Genomic DNA, 23,820 nt, shown 5'->3' with positions numbered 1-23,820 from the left:
AGTACAGGGGCTATGACACAGACTACATATTTTCTGTTCTCTGTTTAAGTTCCCATGGGATCTTGGGAAGTGCTGATATCTAAAATGGGCTCTGTGGATCATTTAATTACTTGTATCCAAAATTTGGTGAGTGGAACACATATTGCTCAAGGGCTAACCACTGTGCAGTGCAGGAAAATATGGAGTGAAAACATTAAGACAGTGATATCTTAGGAGCATGCACACAAACACGCATATCCTTGTGGTCCCAGTACCCCCATTGGGAACTAGCTCTGCTTTCACTACATTTTAGAGGTGAGCGATTTATTTATTTATTTATTTATTACAAGCAGACTTCCTGTCAATTTCCACACACACAGTATGGGACAGTTTCCTGAGATGGAGCATTACAAGAATACATTCCCCCTTGATTTGGAGAGGAGCTGTGTTCCACCAATGCATACAATCCACTGGGCAATACGAAAACATGATGTCTCACACCATCCACATCGTAAACACACCTTCATTCAAAGTAACACCAGCTAAAAGCAGCAAGCATGAATGTGGAGACATTCCTTCTGCTTTGGTTTCAATTTCTCATTTAAGAAAAAAAGCAATGACAGCTAATTTTGGGCTGATGACAGGTGCTGAAAAGTGAAACCATAGGACAGAGTGTGGGCTCTCTTTAGGTATTTACGCTTCCCTTGTTTCAGTGTTCCCTCCAATATTTTCCATCCCAGTGCAGAATAAGTTTTGTTATGTGCACCAAGACACATGCCATATGTGCACCACCAGTAGAAACACATACTGCTGGCTCGGGACGCTCTGCTAACCAGTTGGGCAGCACCAGGATCTCTCCTGGGTGGCCACCCAAGTGCTCGGCTTACAGGGAACAATGCCTTCATTACTGGCATACAGGGGTCAGCAACCTTTTTAAGGCTGAGTGTGGAAATGTGACCTTTTGACCTTTATATGAGGTCCAAAGGCTGGTGATACTGTTTAAAGTCGCTAACAGTTCCATTTACAACAGCTTCATTAATACATAAATTAAGAGGCTGAGCTTGACTGTTTGGGTGATGGTTGGTAGTATTAGCTGGTCTTTTGTTAATTCGCAGGTGGCATGGCTATGAGCCAGCTCCCAGCTGCATGAGGGAGGAGCGGTGGGACTGAGCCTACCCCACTCACGTGCCAATGAAAACACATGCCGGGGGTTGCTGACCTCTGCTGTAGAATCTGAACACCTTATGCTCATCCAGGGATTTTACCTTCACAATGCCCTGTGAGGTTGAGCAGTATTATCCCCCTGTTACAGGTGGAGAACTGAGATAGCAGCTAGATCTGCTGATTCACCCATATACACAAAAAAGTCACATGACTGAGATAGGATCTGATTTCCCACAAGCCTATCCAAGTCCCAGTCAGTGCCTGCCCTGTGCATTAGATCTTCCTTCCCACCCAGAAGGAAATGTTGACTTCCTACATTCCCATCTCTCCTAGCAAGATCCCTTCCAGATGAGAGGGTAGCTGGCATCCTGGACCACTGAGACCAAAGATTCTTTATTAAAGAATATCTAATCCAAATCAATGCTTAGGGCTCCCTGGTGTGCTACCTACTAGTAAACAGATCATAGAATCATAGGGCTGGAAGGGATCTCAGGAGGTCATCTAGTCCAGCCCCCTGCTTCAAGCAGGATCAACCCCCACTGAGTCATCCCAGCCAAGACCCTGTCAAGCCAGGACTTAAAAACTTCAAGGGATGGAGAATCCACCACCTCTCTAGGCAATGCATTCCAATGCTTCACTACTCCCCTGGGCTACGTCTACACGTGCACCCAACTTCGAAATAGCTTATTTCGATGTTGCGACATCGAAATAGGCTATTTCGATGAATAACGTCTACACGTCCTCCAGGGCTGGCAACGTCGATGTTCAACTTCGACGTTGCTCAGCCCAACATCGAAATAGGCACAGCGAGGGAACGTCTACACGCCAAAGTAGCACACATCGAAATAAGGGAGCCATGCACAGCTGCAGACAGGGTCACGGGGCGGACTCAACAGCAAGTCGCTCCCTTAAAGGGCCCCTCCCAGACACACTTTCATTAAACAGTGCAAGATACACAGAGCCAACAACTAGTTGCAGACCCTGTATATGCAGCACGGACCCCCAGCTGCAGCAGCAGCAGCCAGAAGCCCTGGGCTAAGGGCTGCTGCCCACGGTGACCACAGAGCCCCGCAAGGGCTGGAGAGAGAGTATCTCTCAACCCCCCAGCTGATGGCCGCCATGGAGGACCCAGCAATTTCGACGTTGCGGGACGCGGATCGTCTACACGTCCCTACTTCGATGTTGAACGTCGAAGTAGGGCGCTATTCCCATCCCCTCATGGGGTTAGCAACTTCGACGTCTCGCCGCCTAACGTCGATTTCAACTTCGAAATAGCGCCCAACACGTGTAGACGTGACGGGCTCTATTTCGAAGTTACTGCCGCTACTTCGAAGTAGCGTGCACGTGTAGACGCAGCTCTGGTGAAGTAGTTTTTCCTAATATCCAACCTACACCTCTCCGTCTGTAACTTCAGACCATTGCTCCTTGTTCTGCCTTCTGAAACCACTGAAAACAGTTTTGCGCCCTCCTCTTTAGAGCTCCCCTTCAGGAAGTTGAAGGCTTCTATTAAATCACCCTAAGTCTTCTCTTCTGTAAACTAAACAAGCTCAAATCCCTCAGCCTAGCCTCATAGGTCAAGTGCTCCCACCACTTAATTAGTTTTTGTTGCCCTCCGCTGAACCTGCTCAAGCACATCCACATTCTTTTTATACTGGAGGGTCCAAAACTGGACACAATATTCCAGATGTGGCCTCACCAGTGCCGAATAGAGGGGAACAACCACTTCTCTAGATCATCTCAAAATGCTCCTCCTAATGCACCCCAGTATGCTGTTAGCCTTCTTGGCTACTAGGGCACACTGTTTACTCATATCCGGCCTTTCATCCACCATAATCTCTAGGTCCCATTCCGCTGTACTGCTGCTGAGCCAGTCACTTCCCAGCCTATAACAATGCTTGGGATTCTTCCATCTCAGGTGCAGGACTCCACACATCTTATTGAGCCACATCAGATTTCTTTTGGCCGAATCCTCCAATTTATCCAGGTCACTCTGGATTCTACCTACCTCTCCCCCCAGCTTTGTATCATCCGCAAACTTGCTGAGGGTGCAATCCGGTCCCTCATCCAGGTCACTAATCAAGATGTTGAACACCACCAGCCACAGAACTGAGCCTTGTGCCACTCAGCTGAAAACCGACCGCCATTCAGTTATTGAGCTATTGACCACTAACCATTGGGCCCAACCGTCAAGCCAGCTTGCTAGCCATCTTATAGTCCAAGGATCCAGTCCGTATTTCTTTAACTTATGGGCAAGAATGTTGTTGGAGACTGTATCAAAAGCTTTGCTGAAGTCAAGGTATATCACGTCCACTGACTTTCCCAAGTCCACAGAGCCTGTTAACTCATCATAGAAGTTAATCAGATTGGTCATGCAGGACTTGCCCTTTGTGAATCCATGTTGGCTACTTTTGATCACTTTCCCCTCTTCCAAGTGCTTCAAAATGGATTCCTTGAGGATCCCATCCATTATTTAACCAGGGATTGAGGTAAGGCTGACCAGTCTATAGTCCCCTGGATTGTCCTTCTTTCCTTTTTTTAAAGATGGGCACTATGTTTGCCTTTTTCCAGTCATCCGGGATCTCTCCCGATCTCCCAGAATCTTCAAGATAATGGCCAAAGGGTCAGCCATGACATCTGCCAATTTGCTCAGTAATCTTGGGTGCATTAAATCCAGACTCATGGATTTGTGTACATCTAGTTTTTCTACGTAGCTCAGAACTTGTTCCTTCCCCACAGATGGCTGCCCTCCATGTTCCCATACTGCATTGTCTAGGACCGTCGTGTGGGAGTTGATTTTGTCCGTGAAGACTGAGACCAAAAAAAGCATTGAGTACTTCAGTTTTGCCTACATCATCTGCCACTAGGTTCTCTCTCATATACGGTAACAGTCCCACACCTTCTCTGATAACCTGTTTATTGTTAACATGCCTATAGAGACCCTTCTTGTTACCCTTCACAACCCTTGCCAGCTGCAGTTCCAATTGTGCTTTTGTTTTCCTGATTACTCCTTGGCATTCTCCAGCCATATGTTTATACTCCTCCTTAGTCAACTGCCCACATTTCCATTTCTTGTATGCATCCTCTTGGAGTTTACGCTGACTAAGGATTTCCCTGTTAAGCCAAGCTGGTTACCTACCATGTTTGCATTTCTTACTATGCAGCGGGATGGTTTGTTCCTGTGCCTTCAGTAAGACTTCTTTAAAATACTGCCAGTTCTCTTGAACTCTTTTCCCCTTCATCTTCATTTCCCGAGGGATCCTGCTCATCAGTTCTCTCAGGGAGTCAAAGTCTGCTCTTTTGAAATCAAGGGTCTCTATATTACTACTCACCCTTCTTCTTTTTGTCCAGATCCTGAAATCCACCATCTCATGATCACTGCAGCCCAGGTTTCCACCCACTTCTATTTCTCCTACTAGTTCTTCCCTGTTTGTGAGCAGCAGGTCAAGTTGTGCATGGCCCCCGGTCAGTTTCTTCCCCACTTGTACCAAGAAGTTACCCCCAACATTCTCCGAAAACTACCAGATTGAGATGGGCAGCTAGTTTCACACAGACACCAGCAACATTCAGATGGTTACAAGTTTCATTCATTAGTGACCCAAGCTGGGTTGGAACTAGAGGACATAAGGGAGAAAAATGCTGCACTGTATTACCTGAGCCCGATTCCCACATTTCAGTGTCGTAGTGGCAAAAAGTGCTTTTAGGAAGGGAGCTAAGGAAAACTGTGGGACGGTTGCATGGGGATTAGTAAGTCCACATTAACTGATTACAAGGGTGTCATGTCTGGGCTTGAAATAGCCAAATTTTCCCCATTAGTCATTGGACATTCAAGGTCAAAAATGGGCCCATTCCTACTTCTGCTGACATCATTGAGAGATCAGCCGCTGAGCTGGCACATCTATAGCTGAGTCAGCACTGCTAATACAGGCCTTGCCACTGGGCACAGAGAAGCAGGCATTGAACAATACTGGCAAAAGACATCTGGGCAGAGCCTGAATAACACGTGGTGACATGAGCAATTCATCTGTACTATTGGACCTGGTGCACTAGAATGCACCTGTCCACAGGATGCCACTGAAAACAACTCAGTTCGGCCAAATCTGGTTCCAGGTGCTAACTTGCCAGCAGCCAGTCTAATGCAACCTCTACCCCTGCTTTGGAAATGTGCCACACAGTCAACTTTGTGCTGGTGACACCACTGCTTAAAAAGGTAACAAGCTAAAGATGGAGGTTTGCTCCTTCATCTGCTGCGTAGGCTAGCATCTTCTCCTCTTCCTCCACCCCCACCTTCATTTCCCTCTATGCTCCCCTTTAATATTTCTCATCCTTTTGTCTCACTTTTTTCCTTCCCCGTGACTTTTCCCATCCGCAGGTGGCAGACACTAAACATTCCCCTTCCAGATGGGCTCGCAAAGACAGTCCTCCAAGTTGTCTGAGTACAATATACACCTGGCGAACAACAAATACCTCCAATGACTGCTGACGGGACACCAGGAGGAGAAGGCTCTGAGCTCTGACAGAGAATGTTTCCCCGGCACCTGGCTGGCTGGTCTTCACCAAACACTCAGGATCTAACTGATCACTGTATTTGGGGCTTGGAAGCATTTTTCCTCCCTATTCAGATTGGCAGAAACCCTGGGAGTTTTTTTCCTTCCTCTGCAATGTGAAGTATGGGTCACTTCCAAGGTTAAGCTCATGTATATTGTGGATTTGCTGAAGGCTGAAGACCTTAAATCAAGATTTGAGTTCGTCAGTAATTCAGCCAGAGGTTGCAGGTTTTTCACAGAAGGTGGTGGGTGGAGATCTGTGGCCTGCGATGTGCAGGGGGCAGACTAGATGCTCACAATGTTCCCTTCTGACCTGAAATTCTGCAAGTCTAAGAACAGAGGGCAGTGGGGATTTTTGAGGCCAGGAAGGTAAACAAACCTCGCAGATTATGACAGTGAGAAAGCACTGATCATCACCAAGGCTTTAAAACACTTTACTAAGCCCACATATACAATGCAACACCTCCTAGAGCAGGGATGGCCAACCTGCAGCTCTTCGAGCCTTTAAATGCAGCTCTTCAGCACTGCACACTGGGAGCGCCACTCACCTGCTCCACGCACATGCCCCACCACTTGGTGGGAGAAGCACATGGCTGCAGTGGCTCCAGTGAGTTGCTGGCATGCAATTAGAGTGGGGGAGGAGGCTGGGAGTGCCTGGCTCTTGGGGAGGGGGAGAGCATTAAGCCACATATTAGATATTTATTTTTATCTATCTATATATATATATATATATATATGGTGACAAAGTCCCTTGTCAACCCTGTAGGTCCCTGCGCTTCCTGGCAGTTTTCTCTGTTGTGCCTCAGAGACTCACAGAGACCCCTTATCTGCCCAGGCCTTCCCAGAGGCAGGAGTCTCCACTTAGCGAGCCATCCTCATCATAGGCAAGTCCCAAGTGGGGCAGAATAAAGCCAGTCCCCTTGCAGGCTCACGCCTGTTCTAGTGGAATAGCCCTCAGGGAAGGCTGGGGGGAGTCCAGACCTGCCATCTACCCTGGACTCCGGCCCAGGGTCCCTACAAGGTCCGGTGGCTGCTGGCTGGGCCTTCTCCCCTGCCCCAATGTAGCAACCTACCCATGGGCCACTTCACCCACCACTTCCCTGTGTTACCTCTTCCTCTTGCATACGCCTTCCAAAACCTTCCCCCCTGCAACCAGCTAGGAGGAACCTTTTATAGGGAGTGCAGGGCCTCAGCTAGCCAATGACTGCTGATTAGACTCAGCTGTGGCTAATGGTTAATGAGGCCCCCAGCTGTCTGCCTTAATTGGGGAACAGGAAAGCATTCCCCCACCAGCCAGTATACCTGCCTTCCTGCGGAATTCTGTAGCCCCCAGGCAGTGGTCTGTCACAATATATATATAAAATACACACATAAATAAATATATAATACGTGGCTCTTTGCACTTTAGCCACTGCTATTTTGGCTCTTCGTCTCTAACTGGTTGGCCACCCCTGTTCTAGAGTGAAAAGCAGCAGCTGTTTGACAATGTGGCATGATGGATTTGGAGAAACCGTGGAGACCACCACCCATCGCAAGCCCCCTTGAAACTTGGGGAGGGGGAGTTTGTCAGGTGAAACGTAGCGCCATCTGTCATCGAGAAGCACAAGATTGATATTGAACAGAGAAGCATTAAACAGGAAGTTACAAGAAAGAGAACTAAAAATAAGTCAAATAATTCTCCCTCCTACTGTTGGTCCGCAGACAAGGTGAGCACATCTGTCTGAAAGGAGGGCCAGCTTCTGTGAAACAGCCAGGCACTAAGCTAATTTGGTCCGGTCTGTACTCTCAGTTTGGTTCTATGCTCACAGTATTAAATGAGTATTTATTTCTCAGCATACAGAACAGGACAGGCAAGGTACGGCCCACAGACTGGATCTGGCCTGCCAAGCCTCTGAATCTGGCTCACAGCCCGCCCCACTGGGTCCCTTAGGCAGGGAACAGCCCCACACCACTCAGAGAGGCTGGCTGCTCCATGTGCTTTTCCACACTGTGCACTGAGAGGAATGATTCACATGCTATGCTCACCCCCAGCACAGTCTTCCAGCTCCCATTGGCCAAGAAACCATTGGCCACAAAGCTCTCCCCTGTGTCCCCCCCAGCAGTGCAGAGGGGCACATACGGAGGGTGGCCAGCAGCTTTGAGCAGTGTTTGGCTGTGTTGTGTTAATGTACTAGTATATAGTACGTTAACACAACATGAGCTGGTACTTTTGTCCTCCCTTGCATTACCCACAGCCCTTCTACTTTCGTATACACTGTGCTTTGTCTAACTTCGATTCTCAGCTTTTTATGACGTCTTATTTGCATGAAAATCACCTAACACATTTGGGTTCCTGTGTAGATAATAAAGTAGATTTTCCTTTGATTGGTTCTGCATTATCTGCTCCTTAACTTCAGCAGGTTAGCCCTTTTTATTTGGCAAAATGGGTCCCCTTCATAATTTTGAATGCCTCACTTTAATCTCCTCCTATTTGTAAAATAACATCACGCAGTAGTCCTTGGTTACCTCCTCTAGCTATTTTTATTGCCTTTCAATAGATCTTCTTAGTCTCTACTTCTCTCTCACTATCTCTGAAAGGTGAGCAGGTTGATATAGAACAAGGCAGGATCTGATTAAATCAGGATCATAATGAAAAGACACAATATTTGAGACAGATCACCTCAGAGACAGAGAGGTGGGGGAGGGAGAGAAGGCAACAATAAAGCAATTACAGGACTGATTTATTTTTTCATGCTTTGCGAAAGCAGAACTATTGCAGCAGATAATACAAGAACCCAACCTGAAAGCCAATTTTTTCCTTTTTTTACTATTGCAAGTCTCGTTTATCACGGAGGCAGTGAATAGAGCTATTCAGCGGCAGAACAGTGCAGTACTGTACTCGCCAGATTGCTCTGTTACTCTCAGGTTCACCATTAGCTATGGAATGTGTTTATTTCCAAGCACAAAGTTGCATTTTTCCTCCCTCTCAGCAACTCCCAGAACTGTACTCTAAGCACCAGATACCTGTTTTCCACAGCAACCCCCAGCCTGAGTGTGTAGGTCGGGTTGGTCACTGTACCAGGCAGTCCCTGTCATGCCCCAGCCCCCAGCTTCCTCTCCTAAGACAGCACGCTAGAAATACTGGGCACCAATGACTCTCAGAAGCACTCTGAGGCCCACACCCAGCACACTGGATGCAGGGATGGTTTCATAGTATGTTGTTTCCTCGGACAGATGACACAAACCGAAGCTCCGGATCAAATAGTCAAACTTGGGTGATGATACAGTCCAGGTCCATCTTTGCCTGTGGGACCCAAGGCAACCTTCCCACAATCTGGATACAATCTCCTCAGAGAGAAACAATACACTCTGTTGATTGAATGATTCTGAAGCTCTGCGGAGGCTTTATTGCAGACTGCCACCTCAAACTCAGAAGGACAGTAATGAGCAAAAATCCCTATCATCTGTCAACTGAGGCCTTTGTGAAATGAGCTGGTGGATGTACATCACCAAAACATACTTCACATTTATTAAGTGCTTCTGCAGAGGCGAAGAGCTGGTTGAGAACATGGACTGGCATAGCCTCTTATATACATCCTCTTATACAGATGGGATCTCTCGCAACATAACCTCAGATAAGTTTAGGGTGCAAATTGCACTTGTCACTAATAACACGTTCTTTACTCAGCAGCTCTGTAAAATTATTATGGACTCGCACAATAAGGATTTTAAAATCAAAATAAATCCAGGCATCAGCATAACTATACAAAACCAGGTGCAGAGAACAAAATATCCCCTTGATGTGCATACTTCCAGCCTTTGGCTGATATGAGAGAAAGTAATCCGCCAATGCCAACATATTTTCTACATTGTGGAGACTAGTAACAGCAAACGGAGGAGAAAAGTAAGCAGAGATCATCACACGAGAGCTAGTTCATACTCAGGCTTCCAACATTCTGACTTCCCCTGGCGTGTCCCAATGGGAGGTTGGACTGATCATCTCTTCACATCCTTTTCCTTACATTCCCTGCATGTCCAGCACAGCCCCTGCCTGTGTGTCATTCCAGGGGGGATCATACCGTTACATTTCACAGTGGATTTGACATGTGAATGTTGTTTCACTTCCTGTGCACATGTACCAAAAATCCCATAGAAATCCACTATTTCAAACTCAATCTTCCCTTCTGTGTTTTTGTTTTCTAATCATGAGCTACATATTGCTAAATGTTATAATTCTAAATCAAGCATGTTAGGCTAACTAGATAGGTTTTATGCTTAAGCCTTATAATATCTGGTTAGGCCCTATCTTTATTAGAAAGCTTTTAAAAAGTTATTTCCTTTTATTTCCCCTATGAGCAACATTACATCCTTAGTTGCTTAGAATATCACCTCCTAAAGCTTTTTAGCATGGCTTAGCAGCAGGGGAAGGAAATGTACTCCTTTGTTGCCCATGCTCTTCCCTTTCCAAACTTATAAGCATGCCTTGTGCAAGGGTGTCTTGTTAAATCTGCATCAGACCTTCCATCTTCTAGTTCTTTATACTAAAATCACCCTGCCGGTCAACAAGAGTGTTGCTTTTTCATTTATTGGACTGGTTTTAGCAGAAAGAGAAATGTATTAGGGACTGGGGATTTCTCCCCCGCCCCAACATGCCTAATCCTAGGCTTCCCACATAAATTAATTCTATTAAGATGTGTTGCCTTTACACCTGATTCCCCAGTCCTCCACCATTGCCACACCATGACCCCATGTTACAGAAAAAACCCCAAAAACAGAAACAAAAACCTTACGACTTACTTGCAACTTTCCTGACAGTCATGACTCCAATCTTGAAAGCCTAGGCCCTTGCTTCTTCTGAAGCTCGGGGTGGACTTTTATCTCCAAAAGAGTTATCCATCTGTCACCTTCCCTCCATCACACAGGGGACAGTTTCAACATAAAAGCTGATGCCCACTGCCTGGCACTTTGAGCAGTCATTAACCCTTTCACCCAGCAGATGCAGAACTTGCCTATTCAGGCAGATTAGCATTTTATGCTTGCTCTGCGTAGGATGACATAATGGTTCCTCAAGTACAAACGCCATTCAGGAGCAATCAGTTCATGTGAAAACACAATGAACTGCAAAGTCATGTGGTGTTGGCACATTTGCAGCATTCCATGTTTGCATTTGGTAACTAACATTTGGAGATTCCGTGTTTTTACATTAGCAGCTGACGCTTGGAAAGGAAGGGAAGGTGTGTGCACAGAACTAGGAGTCTCAGGGCTTTGGTTTTAGCCTCTCTTCTACCACTGATTCCCTGCAGGACTTTTGGCAACTCACTCAGCATTTTTCTGACTCATTTCCATGGTCTGTAAAGTAGGACTAAGGCTCATCAACTTAACAGGTTCTGAGCTAAATTCAGAATGTTTTAACATTTGGGCTCCCTGGCTGGAATGTGTCCCATACAACTGTAAAATACCTTGGCCATTAAGTTATTGTAAACCGTGTTTGAATGAAGAAGGGAGTAGTTCTTTTTCCAAAAGTTCATCATAATGTATAATCTATTGCTAGAGGGGAACCATTACAGTAAAACTTTATGTTGTGATGCCAATGCTCAAGAGCACATGTTGTAAGCAGGAGGCTGCCAAATTGGTTTTATCCTGTAAGTTTTTTTTTCTCTTTGTATTGCAGTTAAAACTGGATGCAACACTTACTAAGCCAATTCATGCCTCGCTACACATTGCGGTGATATCAAATGCCATATGCTATGTAGATGGAAAGTCACAGCACCAGCCAAATGAATCCAGAAAGGGAAGACTGACTGAGAAATAACCTTTGAAAAAATATCTAAGTGCACCAGAAAAAAATGCCACTCAAGTGATTTTTTATAATGGTCTGAAATTACAATACACAATACGTCAACGAGGGCAAATAAAATTGCTATTCAACAAGAAAACTGCAGCGTGAAAGCTTCTCCAACTTGCCCTTCCACTGCATAAGATGACCCAGGCTCTGTTTAAACAGCTTAGAAAATGAAAGCTGGCCAGTACCTTCAAGGATCATTTTTACGAGAAAACTACTGGTTCTATAATAATAATAATACCACGAAATACTGAACCTACACGCAGACTATAAACATTTGTCATTGATTTTACCATTTCCATCCTAATGGACCTCAAATTACTGATGTGGCCTCATATATAACATAGGGCATGACCAGACTTAAGCCCCCTCTTCTGTGGAGAGCAGCACTGGTTGGCTGGGCAGGAGCAAGTGGAGGGGAAAATTAATGACGCAGAGGAACAGCAACAAAAACCACTGTCACTTTACCACAGCAGACAAACCTTTGTTTGGGTCTGCTGGGCTCATCTAAAAGATTTGTTTTCTATTACTAGTGCCATTAATAATGTAGATTAGACAGCAAAGCACGAGGACCATGAACATCCCATTTCACAGTGAACTCCTCGCATGCTAAGGGAAAAAATTATTATTCCGATTAGGACTTCAGGAGTCCTGGCAGCCAGTCCTGCTCCCCCCAGAAGTCAAGCTTAATTCTACTGACTGTACTAGGTGCAAGACTGAGGTGGTGACCTATTTATGATATTTTGGTTCCCTTCTGAATGGTGGTAGGGCTGGGAGCTATGTAGAGGCCCTGAAAATCTCCCTGGAGACGCTGTGCAGAATTTGCTATGCCAAATACAGGCATGCTCCCTATGTTCTCCTGGGGCTCAGTAACCTCCCTGGCTGGGCAAGCTTTTTTGTGTGCAGAGCTCTTCTAAACCACGATTGACTCTTAATCCCCTTTTGACTGGGCTTTCAGGCTTGGCCAACAGATTAACCAACAAAAAGGAGAGGAGACACTGACATAAAGGTGGACGCATCACCTCCCTCCATCCTCACCAGTCCACCCTCACACCCTTTTCCTCTCCCTCTTCTTTCAAGTCCCTCCCACTCTTAAGCCAGAATAGTGCTGGCAGTAGTCACAAAGAAGGTCAGTTTGGAATTGCTGCTCCAATTTTAACTGAGCTAAACCTGTTGTTTACCAGTGCTTTAAATGCATTCCTAGGAGGAACATGAACTCTGCATGCTGCCTGAAAACCAATACTGAAAATATGGCCTTACACTTCCACGGCTCTACAGTCATGTGAGCTTTACATTTGGCTGGTCTTGTAAGGCAGGCTGTGTTACAGCGCAACGTAGCAGCACATTTAAAGAGCACAGAGTAAAGACTGGAAAAGTACACGGTAGCCATGCAAGTTACGTGAGCTTCTGTCCCACGCACCCTCACGTAACCTGGATTTTGCCAAGTGGGAGGGTCTGGCTTTTTCCCTGGTGGAACACACTTTCTGTGGCCCCGGAAGCAGCAGAAAGGTAAGTCCTGGGATGGGGGGCAGTTGGGGAGGGTTAAGCCTGGCGGTGGGTTGGGACCGTGGGAGGCAGGTGGGGAGGGTGCTAAGCCTGGGGTGGGTTAGGGCTGCAGGGCATGAGGGGTGGAGCTGTGCACAGGGGTGGTGAGCCAGAGCCAGGAATGGGCGGGGGGTGAGCCGGCAGTGGAGTTGAACCAGGGCCAGGGAGGTTGAGCCAGAGTCAGAGAAGTGCGGGGTGAGTAGGAGCTACGCGTGGGTGGTGAGCAGAGCTGAGGGGAGAGGCTGAGCTGGGGCCATGCAGAGCCAGGGGGTTGAGCCTGGGCCAGAGGGGAGTGAGTTAAGCACAACTGGAAATCATGCATTTCCAGGGTTTACTGTAGGTACTGGTGTCAGCTGCATAAGAGCAGGGTCGCATACTCTGTGTTCGTGTACTCTGAGACCTTACTGTAAAAGCACACTCAAGGACTGAGTCAGTTTCAAAAATCTCAGTGTGGTACCTTAGTGTCTAGAAATAGTAGATGTTCTGATTTTTTTAAAAAAGGCTGGCAAGTAGCATGGTGTGTGTTGGTGCTATGATGAACTCTGGGGAAGGTTTTAAGTATTTGTTAGTTTTTCCTGCCGCAGTTCTTTGGAGAAGGATTTGTCTCTAGGTGTGCAATCTGCTATTTTGCAACCATGCAATAAAAGCTCCATTAGCCCTGACATCATTTGCATTTAGAATATGCTCTCTTTTCTGTCTGCCCCTTGCAAATATTCTTTTCCAGCTGCTTGTCATTCATGCCTAAGGATCATGGTGATGTGGGCACTAAAAATGTTGAGACAGACAGATGCTACAGTTAACTTTACACGGCGCTGCCAGCTGTTCCAATTTTATTGCAAGTCCTCCAATACTTTTTCCCACTGGTAGAATCAAGTGACTCAAGAGAATCTCAGCGCTTATTTCATTTAAAAAAAATAAATAAGTTTCTAGCTCTGATGCTGCCTGAAAATCTGAAAAACACAGGTCCTTAAAATTCAGCAACAAAAGGTAAATAAAAACAAATTTTTAAAACATGTTTTATGATTGTGAAGGGTCTGACTCATGACTTGAATCTTCTGGGTTAGAAATACTGCATTTACTGTCACCATCAGAGGGCAAGTAATAGAGAGGGAGCCGTGCTAGTCTATATACTATCAAAATAAAAAAGCAGTCAAGTAGCACTTTAAAGACTAACAAAATAATTTATTAGGTGAGCTTTCGTAGGACAGACCCACTTCTTCAGACCATAGCCAGACCAGAACAGACTCAATATTTAAGACACAGAGAACCAAAAACAGTGATCAAGGTGGACAAATCAGAAAAAAATGATCAAGGTGAGCAAATCAGAGAGTAGGGGGCAGAAGGAGAGGGGGGAGTCAAGTATGCACACGAGCCCCTATAGTGACTCAGAAAATTCCCATCCCAGTTCAAACCACGTGTTAATGTATCAAATTTGAATATAGAAGAGAGTTTGGCAGTCTCTCTTTCAAGAGTGTTGCGAAAATTCTTCTTCAGTAAGACGCAAACTCTTGAGTCATTAACAGAGTGGCCCACTCCATTAAAATGCCAGCTAACAGGTTTGTGGATCAGGAGTGTTTTTGTGCCTGTTTTGTGCTCATTAACTCTTTGTCTAAGAGAGTTTGAAGTCTGTCCAATATACAAAGCATCTGGGCATTGTTGGCACATGATGGCATATATGAGGTTAGTTGAGGAACATGAGATGTGCCCATGATTTGTGAATAACCTGGTTAGGTCCACTGATGGTATCTCCAGAAAAGATATGTGGACAAAGCTGGCAGTGGGCTTTGTTGCAAGGAAAAGTCCCAGGACTGGTGTTCCTGTGATATAGACTGTGGCTGTTGGTGAGAATCCTCATGAGGTTGGGAGGTTGTCTGTAGGGGAGAACAGGCCTGTCACCTAGGGCCTTCTGGCATGTGGCATCCTGATTAAGGATAGGTTGTAGGTCTTTAATAATGCATTGCAGTGGTTTGAGTTGGGGGCTGCAGGTGTTCTGTTCTTGGCTTTTTTGGGCCTATCTTGGAGTAGCTGGTCTCTGGGTATTTGTCTGGACCTATCAATTTGTTTTTTTACTTCTCCTGGTGGGTAATTCAGGTTTATGAATATTTGGTAAAGATCTTGTAGTTTTTGGTCTCTGTCAGTAGGATCAGAGCAAATGCGATTGTACCTAAGGGCTTGACTATAAGCAATGGATCTAGTTATGTGTGCAGAATGGAAGCTCAAATGGTGTAAGGTAAGTATAGCGATCAGTGGGTTTCTGGTAGAGTGTGGTACCGATCAGGCCATCCTTGATTTGTACTGTAGTGTCCAGGAAATTTCTCTCTTGCGTGGAGTAATCAAGGCATAAGTTGATGGTGGGATTCAGATTGTTAAAGTCTCTGTGGAATTCTTCTAGAGTCTCGGGTCTAAATCATCAAGATGTCATCAATGTATCTTAACTAGAAGAGGAGTAATAGGGGATGAGAGCTGAGGAATCGTTGTTCCAGGTGATCCATAAATATATTAGCATATTGTGTGGCCATGCGGGTGCCCATAGCAGTTCCACTAATCTGGAGGTATAAATTGTCCCCAAATCGGAAATAATTGTGGGTGAGAACAAAGTTACAGAAGTCAGACACCAGATTGGCAGTGGTGACATCAGGGATGGTGTTCCAGATTGCTTGTAATCCATCTTCGTGTGGAATATTAGTGTACAGAGCCTCTACATCCATTGTATCAAGGATGGCTTTGTCAGGAACATTTTCCGATGTTTTGTAATTTCCTCAGGAAGTCAGTGGTATCTTGAAGATAGCTGGGAGTGTTGGTGGCATAGGGTTTGAGGAGGGAGTCCATGTAACTGGATAGTCCGGTGATAAGGGTGCCAGTGTCTGGCATATCATGGTTCTCCACATGACACATCCCAGCAAAGGTGAGAAAGCAGGCACAAAACTAAGGAGTAGCTGAAAGCAAGATCTGAGCAGCCCAGAGCCGTATAAGCTTTCAGGATAACAGTGAGGAGTGGCGGAGGGTTGGTGCCAGGAGGGAAGAGAGAATAAGGAAGCTCTTTCAAGGAAACGGTCAGCATTTTTCTACCAACAGTGGTACAGATAACTGCACAAGTGACATTCAACAACAGATATTATTAAAGGAAATTTGAACAATTCTACATTTGCATATAAGGAGGAGCTGAACTTACTTCAAATCTGTGGTTGCCAACAGTGTCCCTGTAAGCTGAGCGCTTGTGTGACCACCCAGGAGAGGTTCAGATGCTGCCCAGCTAATTACCTGTGCGCCTTCAACTACGCACAGCTGGCAAAATGTATTTCTACGGTTGTGCACATCTGCCCATGTCTTGGTACACACAACCAAATTTATTCTGCCCATGTATAGACAAAACTACAGGACACACTAGTTACCAACCCTACAGAATTGTCCTGGAGTCTCCAGGAATTAAAGATCATTTTTTAAATTTTAAAGATGACATCATGTTATGAAGTTTCCAGGACTATGTCCAGGTGAGAGATAACCTTGAATTTCTATAGTATCTCAAAGCACTTTACAAATATTAACTATCTCTAAAAACCATGGGAGACAGTGATGTATTATCCCTTCTCAGTTTTTTAAAGACAATCAGAGCCTAGAAAGTAAAGTAGTAACTCATGCAAGGCTGCAAAAAAAAAAAACCTAACTGAAATCAGAAGACAGATTTTCCAGTCCACCATTTCTGACTCTTTAGCCATAAATCAATCTCCTCCTTCCTTGAAGTCGTCCATGCAATTCCAAGAGTTAGTACTTACCCTGGCCTGTGTTGCCCAGCTAACACATGCCCATAACAATACTACCAGAAGGTTTTGCATTTAATAAAGACAACAGAACAAGGAAGTAGGATGTGTATGCAGCTTGTTCAGACTAGGAGTGCAGAATTTTCAGTGGCCAGTAACATGTTCTTCAGACATATTTCAAAGTTTTTGTTTTCCTGTCTGCAGCTCATGGAGGCCTAGTTACATGAGGCTTAGTTTTTGGCTTGCCACCTCTGCAGACCAGAAGTGTCTTGGGGTGGCATTGAAGACACACTCAAGAATACAAAAGAAAGCCAATTAACACTGAGGCTTGGGCCAAGTGTTGGAGAGAAGCAAAAAAGCAAGGAAAACAGAGGAGCACTATCAGGAGGATGAGTTTTGCCTTAGCAAAAAATTAGAACATAAAAACAAAACTTGGAGATGGTCTCCGGTGAGGAGATTTGGAAAGACAAGACAACCTTCTCTGTTCTGTTTATTGTAATGGAAACCCATTTGCATTGGCAAGTTACTGAATGTAGCAATCACGCAGTCCAGAGAGACAACATATTTTATAATTGTGACACATCACGTGCCCACACAGGCACACAATATGCAGAAGTAATTTATTCTTACCCAGGAGTCCCTGTCAGGAAGCCTGTATTGTTTTCTTAGGTTGATGTAATTATCACTCTTCCAGGTAAAAGACTGGAATGCTGAGTTTTAAATTTATTTCCCCAACAGTCACTCCTTGGATCTGAGTATTTTCTCTCTCTCTTCTCCCTAACCACTGAAGCAGAAAAGTTTGTGATGTTATTGAAAGTGACTCACCAGCTTTCCCATCATTTTAATTTCTCTTATGGAGAAACGTACTTGGCATGGAAATACAAAACAATACATGGCAGTATTGCATGGGTGCTAATTGAAATAAACAGGCGCTATTTTAGAGCATGTTTAGGAGACTGACGTGGTACACTGTTTTCACCATTTTCCTTTTTTTACCCCCCTTTGCCAGGCCCTAAATCCAGCAACATATTATTTGACACTCACATCGTATTTCAAATGCAATTTTATTTATTTATTTAACAAAAATGATTGTGAGTAGCTGAATAATTCCCCACATGGTTCTATTGCAGTTCAGTTCACTGTATCAGCTTCTGTCACTGCTTCCGTTTCTCTTCAAAAATCTAGCATTTTTGTTTGAAGTCTCTCTCTCTCTCTCTTTTTGCTCTCCTGCTCTTCCAGCAGCCACAGTTTGCAATAGTTTTATAACATCTTTGCTATACTAATTTTTTTCTATGCTACAACAAAGGTGGGAAGGAAAGAAAAGAAAACTAAAGGGCTATGTAGATACACTGTAATTGCTACAACTGCTCAGTAATCTTTATGATATATGTCTATAAAGCTAGGGTTCCCAAACTTCCTAACAGGATGCCCCACTTTTGGTTTTCATTAAACCCTTAAGCACCCCCCCCCATTCTGATTGAACTAAATTTAACCTTTTGCACTCATATTTATATTATCATTCTTGGTTAACTAACATGCAATAATTTTATCCTTATATCCAGTGCATATGGGAAAGATTTAAAATATGCATAAAATATTTTATATTATTGAAAATTTCCAAATGAACAAAAAACCATCAGTGTATATATTTAACTCAGTGCTTATAATGTAGTATATCAAAAACCCTTCAAAATCAAACCACTTCAAAACTGACTAAAGCATGACTGAACTGCAGTAAACAGAAGGAGACATCAACATACCAGTTGTTAACAGTTAACTGAATTATGTTTTTTTCCAAGTATCAGAGTGAATGATTTTCCCAATCATTCATTTTAAAGATAAAACAGACATTACAAAAACAGGAATTAAAGCAAGTAAACGCAACTTAAATCAAATTAATTTCATGAGACAGATGGTCCTGTTTTTCCTCTCACAAGCTCAAAAATTCTAGGTTTGAAAGATGAAAGAGCACAACTCAAGTCACTTTCCACTTCCACCCAACTGTGCTGTTTTGTTTTGAATGAAATGAGAGTTGAAAAAACAGCTTTGCAAAGACGAGTAGACGAAGAGGGAATGATCAAACGCGGTGCTTCTTCTCCAGCTTTGTGGTAAATGGGGAGATACTTTACTCAAAACTGTTCCAGACTCGTAGCTTTGCAATAATCCTTTGCACTTGAATCACATTTCAATTCAATGTCTTGTTCTTATGAAGGGTCTGGCAATGTAACCACATGAATGTTGAATGGATTTTGCACCAGTTTCCAAACAGGATTATCCAAGGTGGCATCTGGAAAATAGTGTGTAATCTTCTCAACAAGGCAATCCAGCTGAGACATAATTTGATCAAGATCTTCCTTTTCAGCTAGGAGTTCATTGAGGTAAGTGAACAACTAAACATTTCTAGCTTGAAGTTGGTGCTTCCAAAGATGAATTTCCTCTATGAAAGCTCTGATTGGATTGAAGTAGGAATTGATATTTGCATTTCTTCCTTGCAGCATGAAATTGAGGTTGTTGACAGCCTCAAAAATGTCCTCAAGGTATGCAGTGAAAGCTGAAATGTTTTGTCTGTGAAAGCACCACACAATTTTTTTTCTGACCTTGGAGAAAAATTCTCACTTCATGCTTGAGTTCGTAGAGTTGGCTCAGCATATTTCCTTTCAAGAACCCGTGAACTTCCATGTGAAGCAAGAGAGGTTTATGATCATCAGCCAAATCTACACAAAGAGCTGCAAAAAGCCTTGTTCTTAAAGCACTCCTTCTCACAAAACCCACAGCTTTGATTACCAAATTCAGTGAATTACATGGGTGATCTGGAAAGGTCTTAGCAGCCCAGGATTGTCTGTGGATGACGCAGTGATTTATTCCTCAAAAGTTTGAAGCCTCAGAGTTGCCACCAGGGAGAATTAGCCTTATGAAGTTCCGCGTATTCACCACAGCACTTCATTAGTAACCTCCCATTGCCCTGATTAACATGGCCCCTTTGAATTTGGGGGCACGTGTAGACCCAGCCTCTATGTCATCTGCAAGTTCTTTAATGTGATGCTTCACTGTGTTATCAGAGAGTGAAATTTTTAATACTTGTTTCGGCATTTGGCACCAAGCACATTATTCCTGGCACTCAACAAGTACAGTTTCACAAGTGTCTCTCCAATCACATGACATTTCTTTGCTTTGGCAATGAGTAGTGACAACTCATAAGATCCTTCTACCAGTTTGGCTGTCTCCTAATGAAAAGCTCTAGTTGTGCCCAGCTAAAGTTTGGCAGCAAAAAACTCTTTTGACTTGTCTTTCAGTGCCTTGTGTTTTGTCTTCAAATGTCGCCCCAGCCAGTTAGGTCTCATGGCAGCATTGCTGAGAAATTGCATGGTATACGACATACTAAAGAAGGTCAATCCCATTTTTCTTCCTGTGACAGTGAAGGCAAACTTGATATACTTTTCCTTATACTTCCTTGTCTTTGTCACAGACATTTCTACAAAAAAAATGAAAAACAAATTTTTGAAGCCTTCAATGTATCAGAAAAATTTCAGCCTTTCAACTCACAAAAATTAAATAAAATACTGTTAAACTGCTTTGAAATTCTGTAATTAATGAGACCGATACATATAGAAAGAATGAACACTATTTTTTGATGACAAACTTAGATGCCGAATTTAATGAATATCTACGTTTAACTAAAAACATTACATAAGAACATAAGAATGGCCATACTGGGTCAGACCAAAGGTCCATCCAGCCCAGCATCCCATCTGCCGACGGTGGCCAATGCCAGGTGCCCCAGAGAAGGAGAACAGAAGACAATGATCAAGTGATTTATCTCCTGCCATCCATCTCCTGCCCTTGTTCTGAAGGCTAGGGCACCATACTTTATCCCTGGCTAATAGCCATTTATGGACCTAACCTGCAAAAATTTATCAAGCTCTTTTTTAAACCCTAATAGAGTCCTGGCCTTCACAGCCTCCTCGGGCAAGGAGTTCCACAGGTTGACTGTGCGCTGTGTGAAGAAAAATTTCCTTTTATTAGTTTTGAACCTACTACCCATCAATTTCATTTGGTGTCCCCTAGTTCTTGTATTATGGGAAAAGGTAAATAATTTTTCTATATTCACTTTCTCCACACCATTCATGATTTTATATACCTCTATCATATCGCCCCTCAATCGCCTCTTTTCCAAACTGAAAAGTCCCAGTCTCTCTAGCCTCTCCCCATATGGGACCCGTTCCAAGCCCCTAATCATCTTAGTCGCCCTTTTCTGAACCTTTTCTAATGCCAATATATCTTTTTTGAGGTGAGGAGACCACATCTGCACGCAGTACTCAAGATGTGGGTGTACCATAGTTTTATATAGGGGAAGTATGATATCTTTTGTCTTATTATCGATCCCTTTTTTAATAATTCCTAACATCCTATTTGCCTTACTAACTGCCGCTGCACACTGCGTGGATGTCTTCAGAGAACTATCCACAATGAAGTATCCACAACATTACACAATGAAGACAGACACAGCAAACTATTATTGGCCTATAAATGCTATCTAACATCTAAAAAGAATACAATTTACTCTCTTCTAGAAGAAACAACAAACAACACAGACATAGTCCTGACGAGTTTCAGAAAACTAAGCAGAACACGTAGTTTGAATGATTTTCCAAGAAAGCAATTGAAAGGCAGAGAACACAGTCATTCACTCAAATATCTATGATAGTAGTATGAAATTAGTTTTACATGCTTTGGCCGCCCCTCTGTTAAAAATAATTCTTTCTTCTTTTAAGGCCATGCAGGAATGCCGCATGGTGCTCTAAATTTGGAAATGAACAATGCCGACAAATGTTGAAATCAAACGTCCCTATTTTTTTTTTAAGGTTTAGAATGGACTAACAATTCTGTGAGTGCTGACGGAAGAAATGATTAAATGCAGTTTTAAAAATTGAGCATTTCAGTTGAATTTGACATTAAAAATCTTTATTTTTTTTCTTGTGTCATCACTGCCCCCTGGAATCCTCTAATGCCCTCACAAGGGCACATTCTCCCACTGTGGGAACCAATGCTACAAAGGGTGCTTAGAAAGAGGAAGGGTTAATAGCTCTGAAAATTAACCCATTACATTCAAGGTTCGCTGTCACATCTGGAAGAGGAACATGAGTTTTGCAAAGACCCAAATGGGAATAAGGTGTCCAAATCCCATTAGCTTTCCCCTTTCAAAAAGCTCCCTCTTAGGTGCCAATCCATCAAACATTTGTGGACACAAGTAATTGTACTCATATGAGCAGCTCCGTCTACCTCTGAGGAGATTTTTGTGTACAAGTCATGTTATTCATGGTTACAAATGTTTGCAGGGTGGGGCTCCCAGTATGTTGCTCTGGAGCACGTTTTGGCACAAGGCTGTGTTTTGATATCCGCTCCCTACTACACAGGTGTGATATCCATAGAACTGGACACGGAATAGCCCTGGTCCTGTCCCAAGGGCAGGAAAGCACACCCAGATCTTCAAGGTTAAGAAGTTCTGAAGATGTTAACAATGATCTCAATCAATGGGTCTCAGACCTTCATTTTTCTCAGCTGTCCCCCACCACCAATGTTCAATAAAAGCATGCAACCCACTTGTGCCACAATGACTATTGTGCTGCATATCCACTAGATTAAAAGCTGTACTGTACTGCTAACTCTGCAAATAAACAAATACACGCCCACACCCACACTGCAGAGGAAAAGAATAATACAGATACAGAAAGAAAAACATGATCTTACTTTTATTTTACTTACTCAGCATGGAACTTGCTCCTGAAGCTGCTCCACAGTTCTGTCAAGAGACGGGGTTAGCTTTGACAAGCACAGGAGTGTGTCTCAATCATTCCTTGTCCTGGCTGGGCTCAGGCTTGGGCTTTCACTCTTGGTCCTCAGAGTCTAATGCCAGCTCTGGTCTCTGGTTTATTTTGCCAGATCCTCCTACTTGCAGCCCTCCACAGGACCACAGACTTCGCCCCTGCCCCAGTGGAGACTCACAGCTATACGGGATGTATTATCAGATAATAAAGTAGCAAAACAAAAAAGCAGTAAAGTAGCACTTTAAAGGCTAGCAAAATAATGTATTAGGTGAGCTTTTGTGGCACAGACCCACTTCTTCAGACCATAGCCAGACCAGAACAGACTCAATATTTAAGGCACAGAGAACCAAAAACAGTAATCAAGGCTGACAAATCAGAAAAAAATTGATCAAGGTGAGCAAATCAGACAGTAGAGGGGCAGAAGGGTGTGGGGGGGTCAAGAATTAGATTAAGCCAAGTATGCAAATGAGCCCCTATAGTGACCCAGAAAATTTGCATCCTGGTTCAAACCACATCAATGTGTCAAATTTGAATATAAAAGAGTTCAGCAGCCCCTCTTTCAAGACTGTTACTATAATAAAGTAGGCTTAACTAGCTTCTGATAACAAGTGAGCCCAGGTCTCCAATGTGGGTTTCACATTAGTTAGCCACACACTCAGGTTAATCTCTTCCACGCTTGGTAAGCACAGTTTCACACATTCTGACACTGCCCCCTTTGCTGAAGACAGACAGAGCTGGAGTGACAGCTCCTGGCAGTACCTGCCATTTCTACAAAATGGATGGGAACCTGGATGCTGTACAGAATAGAGCATTCCCACAAACACCGGCTTTCCTTTTGATGCTTCAGAAACAAGAGCTAGGAAAGAACATCAGACTTGGCATCCGCCACCCACTCCCTTCCTTGTACAAATCTCTGATGAAAGTGGGCCTCAAGCACTTCCATTCAGCTCCTGCTGACATCAGCGTAGGCTGCATGAACATAAAGGGCAGCAGAGTTTGTCCATAAGCAAACACGGCAAATTCTGGGCCGCACCTCACAGGAGACAAGGCACATGAGGTGCAGCTGAGGCTAAGAGTTGAAGGTGGCATTAAGGCTTCTCTTTCCTGTGCCCTTGGAAACCTATGCCTGATCTCACCACAATGCAGAGCAGGGCCATGCCAGGGCGATTGTTTGAGCTGAACAT

The 23,820-nt window shown here is 44.0% G+C and overlaps 1 long non-coding RNA gene across 1 annotated transcript; it reads left to right on the top strand.

Moving 5' to 3' along the window:
• The first annotated feature begins 12,840 nt into the window (after positions 1-12,840).
• LOC142008728 (uncharacterized) lies at positions 12,841-22,394 on the top strand. Its single transcript, XR_012644216.1, has 3 exons — positions 12,841-13,017; positions 19,024-19,189; positions 22,226-22,394. It is a non-coding gene; the product is annotated as an uncharacterized LOC142008728 (long non-coding RNA).
• The last annotated feature ends 1,426 nt before the right edge of the window (positions 22,395-23,820 follow it).

Source organism: Carettochelys insculpta, chromosome 2 (genome assembly GCF_033958435.1).
Source record: "Carettochelys insculpta isolate YL-2023 chromosome 2, ASM3395843v1, whole genome shotgun sequence".
Taxonomy (NCBI): domain Eukaryota; kingdom Metazoa; phylum Chordata; order Testudines; family Carettochelyidae; genus Carettochelys; species Carettochelys insculpta.
The sequence above is the reverse complement of the archived record's forward strand: the minus strand, read 5'-3'. Positions and strand labels throughout refer to the sequence as shown.